This window comes from Aedes albopictus, chromosome 2 (genome assembly GCF_035046485.1).
Source record: "Aedes albopictus strain Foshan chromosome 2, AalbF5, whole genome shotgun sequence".
Classification (NCBI taxonomy): Eukaryota; Metazoa; Arthropoda; class Insecta; order Diptera; family Culicidae; genus Aedes; species Aedes albopictus.
Window position 1 is genome coordinate 112,036,844 of NC_085137.1, and position 5,478 is coordinate 112,042,321.

A 5,478-nucleotide genomic window follows, 5' to 3' on the forward strand; every position below is an offset into this window, starting at 1 on the left:
TTGGTTCCGTTCTAAATTTGAGAATTTCCGTCGGGGCACCTGGAACCGGTTTCTGCACACTATTGGTTTTCCAAAGTATGGTCTATGTTTTTTTTCTTGTTAACCGTTAATCAGGCAACCTAAAAAGTCATTAAATTTGTCGAATTTATGGGTTTGGTTCTCCTTTACATTTGACCACTTCCGATGGGGCAACCAATCGGTTGTGGAACACTACCGGTTGTCCCCAATATGGCCGGATTTTTTTTTCCAAATCAAGATACCTTAAAATCCGCGATTTGATGTGTCGCATGAATGGGTTTGGTTCACTTTTATATTAGCCTATTTCCGGTGGTACACCCAGAACCAGTTCCGGATCACTAACGATTCACATATGTTCTGAGAATGTTTTCTTGCTTACTGTTCATCAGGATATCAAAAATAGCCACTATCTGACATGTCGCATGCATGGGTTTGGTTACCTTTTATACTTGGCCACCTCCGGCGGGACATTAGGTGCCAGTTCCGGAACACTACCGGTCCCGATATGGTCTGAGAATGTTTTCCTGCTTACTGTTCATCACGTTATCGAAAAAGCCGCCTTTTGATATGTCGCATACATGGGTTTAGTTCATTTTTATGTTTGGCCACTTCCGGCGGGACACCCGGAACCGGTTCCGGAACACAACCGGTTCAGATAAGGTCTGAGAATATTTTTCTGCATACTGTTCATCAGGATATAAAAAAAGCCACTATTTGATATGTCGCATGCATGGGTTTGGTTAACTATTATACTTAGCCACCTCCGGCGGGACATTTGGTACCGATTCTGGAACACTACTGGTTCCGATATAGTCCGAGAATGTTTTCCTGCTTACTGTTCATCACGTTATCGAAAAAGCCGCGGTTTGATATGTCGCATGCGTGGGTTTAGTTCACTTTTATGTTTGGCCACTTACGGCGGGACACCCGGAACCGGTTCCGGGACACTACCGGTTCAGATATGGTCTCAGGCTATTTTTTTTGCTAACCATTCATCAAGCTATCGAAAATACCGTAGTTTGATGTGCCGTATGGATGGGAATATCTGGCCCCTTCCTGAGGTACCGTAAACCGGGGTCAATTTGATCAAACGGGTAATAGATTGTTACTCCATTCTAGCAACTTCTTTACGTCGTTATGATCATAAAGTTCATACCTCATTCAGTTCCTGGATGTCTAAGGATGAGTGGGGACTTATGAGCTTTTAGAAAAAGTTGATCTTACATAACTTTTTTAAAGGTTTTTCTATGTGTTTTTCCCCTTGAACAAACTCTTGGTACTAAACAATCGTTTGCCAGCAGTATTATCTGTGAAGTTTCTGTGTTAACTTTTTTATGGAACCTTTATGGTGGTGTCATGTAGCTAGTCTAGGCAAGAATCAGTTATTAAACTGTTAGATTTTGTTTAAAAAGTAATTTATTGTGGCTAAACTCGGTTATATCTTAAAAAATTGCCTACCTTCAGGCGTTTGAGTGACAATTTCAAAAGTTAATTTAGCTTTTTAACAGCCGAATTCACTAGTTGTAAGAATTTTGACGGGCTATTCGTGTTCAGAAGGTCAAAATTAAGGGGAAATGGCAATTTAAAATTTTGACTGATGTTTATTTGTATGCTGATCAATTTCACCCCAAAGTGGTATTTTCAATTTTCCTGAGTTTGAAGTTATTTAACTTTATGTTAAAATTTGTTGAACCAAAATTGTGTCACGTAGTTTAATAGGGGTCCATCCAGTACTAAGTTTTCAAAAATTCTTTTGACAGTATTCGAATTGGTACTCAACTTATCCGCAAAAGTTGTTTTAAAGTGATCAATTTGACCCCGGTTTGCGGTACCGGTCCGGAACACCTAAATGGCCATAACTCCGGAACGGCTGGACCGATCCGAACCATTTTCAATAGGAAACAATGGGATCAGATTTCGCGTAGAATTAACAGTCGGTCATTAAAATTGGTTGGGGTTTAGTTCAAAATAGTGAAGTGAGTTTATTTTGACCCCACACATACACACATACATACACACACACATACTCACATACATACACACACACAGTCCAAACGATGGAGATCGTAGTCGGAGAGCATGTTATCACATCGAAACGAGCTTTGAAGCATCTAGGAGTGATGGTCGATGATCGACTTAACTTCAAGGAGCACGTTGACTACGCCTGCGGAAAGGCAGCGAAGGCTGTCAATGCTATAGCGACGATCATGCCGAACGTCGGGGGACCACGAAGTAGTAAGAGGCGTCTTCTGGCGAGCGTAGCAGGCTCAATACTCAGGTATGGTGCCCCAGCATGGGCTGAAGCACTGAGTACGAAGCGGAATCGAAGAGCGCTAGACAGCGCATTCCGACTCATGGCCACTCGGGTCGCCAGCGCGTACAGAACCATTTCGACGGAGGCAGTATGTGTTATCGCGGGAATGATGCCCATTTGCATCACCATCGCCGAAGACGTGGAATGCTACCAACGCAGAAGTACCAGGAGCGTAAGAGATATCGTCAGAGCGAACTCGTTGGCTAAATGGCAGCAAGAGTGGGACAATTCGGCGAATGGCAGGTGGACTCACCGGCTTATCCCTAGCGTGTCAGCGTGGGTGAATAGGAAGCATGGGGAGGTGAACTTCCATCTGACGCAGTTCCTGTCTGGCCATGGCTGCTTCAGGAAGTACCTGCACCGGTTTGGGCATGCTCTTTCGCCCTTTTGCCCGGAGTGTGTTAACGTGGAGGAGTCACCGGAACATGTCGTTTTCGAATGCCCCAGGTTCGAAGAAATTCGCGTCTTGCTGGGCGGAGTGACAGTCGACAACATTGTCGAAGAGATGTGTCGCGATGAAAACACGTGGAACGCTGTCGACAGAACAGTAACGAGGATGCTGTCCGCGCTGCAGAGGAAGTGGCGCGAAGACCAGAGAGCGGCGGAACGCGATCCGGGTAGGCATGATCCACCGCCGGGGACATGACTGAGTCGTCCGTAACGTGGCACCGGTTTTTGGTCGTCGGAGCGCCGGTGAACCGGAAGTCCACCACCAACCGGAATCGCCGGACCGACTTCGGCACCTTACTGGTCGGGATAGAAACATCGGTATCGGGAGAACTTCCACCGCCGGGGTTTTTCTCCGTCGGAGTAGGCTAGGGCCACCGCCGGGGACTAGACCGAGTCTATCGCGAAGAAGCACCGGAATTTGGTCGTCGGGGCGCCTGTGAACCGGAAGTCAGTCTCCAACCGGAATCGCAGGAGAGACCTCGGCACCTGTCTGGGAAGAAACGGTTTCGGAAGATGTTCCACTGCCGGGGAACTCTTTGTCGGCGTAGGGTAGATCCACCGTCGGGGACTACACGAGTCGTGCGCGGAAAGCTGGAGTGCTAAATGGCGCAACGGCGGCACCGGGAGGACACCGTTCGGAGCAAGTTAGTAGGATCCGAATGCCTTGCGTGGTATTAGAATAACAAATTGTGTGTATGTTGTACCTATGTGTCGCTGAATGGCGATGTTAGGTACTAACATTAGAACGTGTAGAATAACAAATTTGAAACTAAGCATGTTGTCCGCTTAATGGCGAGCCAACACCAACCGGAGTAAGCAAAATACGAGACGTGTATGAGTATAGATTAGGAGCGACAAAAAGTGCATGAGCACAGTAGTAGAAGAGCGCATGAGCGCATTGCCCCCCCTGAAGCAGTCGCATATCAGTGGTACCAGGGGGATCGAGGCATCAAGGTGTAGCAGAGTTTTTCCAATCGGTTTTCTCTGCTGGGGAGGTTGGGAGGAAAAAAAAAAAAAAAACATACACACACACAAACACACACACAGACATTACCTCAACTCGTCGAGCTGAGTTGATTGGTATATGTGACTCGACCCTCCGGGCCACCTATCAAAACGTCATTTTTGAAGTGAAAATATAGCCTTACACTTAGTGTACAAGAAAAGCAAAAACTTTAATGGAATTTCTTAAGGCATATTCAAATATTTTAGATTTTCTCTAAGATTGCTTATATAAACCCAAATAATTTTGAATTTTGGATGTTCTTATTAAAATGTAATAAGGTACACCGGGGCAAGATGAAACGCGAAGTTTTGAAATAGATTTCAATATAATTTTAATTTTTTTCTTTCGCCAAAAGATTGTTTGAATCAAAAACTATGTGTTATGGTATTGAACCTGCCTACGGCAGAAAATCCCTGCATAAAAAAAAAACAAATATATTCAAGCTGTTACACATCATTGAATGACATCAGACAAGAAATTTCTTGTCCATTCCATGAAATATTTTATAAAACAATCCTTGGAAAAAATTCAAAAAAAATCCGAGGAAACCCTCTTCAAAAATTATGCTGCGGAAACGGCTAAGCAGTCTCAGGGAAATCAAGCGATACTTTTAGATTTTATCAAACGGCTCGACCACGAAACGTTGGGTAAAATCTAATAGTATTGCTTGATTTTCTCGAGACTGCTTAGCCGCGTCCGTAGCATAACAGGCAAAGGCCCCTCGAAATTCCGAGTCAAAATTTCTCAGTTACACGCAATGTCCATTATCCTGCTGCTGGCGTCAGTTTTTGCCCTTTTGCAGCGCTTTCGTTGTTTTATCAATTGCCCCAGATAAGACGCAAGAACCGTCCGATGCACAAATTTGCCTTCGGGAAGCGAACAGATTACCTTAACTGAGTATCATGCTCAATAAGATGCGCAGCTTCCGCCTCATCACTCAGCACTAAGCAGGTTTGGCTAATTGGTCCGGAACAACAGGCAATTGTTTGAGAAAGAAATCAACAACCAACGCCCTCCGGTGGCATGTTTTCTGATGCGAAGATTTGTTGTTCAATGAATAGCTTCATATTCGAACGGTCAAACTACAGCTGACTCTGCACCATAATTGTTTTGGACCTCTGAACCTCTGCCATGGTTGGTCTTTTCCGGGCACTCTCTGTGTGCGGAGCTTGAGCCCATTTTTTCATTGTGCATTGTTCGAAGCAATCATCGCGAGCACCGATCAGATCTTCACTCACCACCACTGAAGAACTCCCCAGCCCAATCGATTGAAACCTGCCCGTGATCATAAAATTCAATAATTTCTGTTTACTTTTCTGTGCGGCATCGTATATCGTTTCGCCCAAAGTCATCATTACGTGATTGAATTTATGACCCGTCGTCACAGGATGCAACAAAAAGTACAAGTACCGAGACCGACCGACCGTCACTGGAGCCCGTAATCAGAATTCATAGCCAGCAGAAGAAACCGTTTTATGAACCCTAAATTTACGGGGTGGGACTTGTATGCCGTTTTACGAGTTGGCATTTTGAACCTGGAAATTTGCAAGTAAAACGACGATCGCTGCAATTATCGAGCACGTTTATGACTGAACGATGGTCTTTAGCTTGTCCAGAAGAAGATGCGGTGGTTGTCAAGTGGTGGTTTGTATGGTAGGAAAGGGGAAGGTGCTTAATTATTGATGACTTG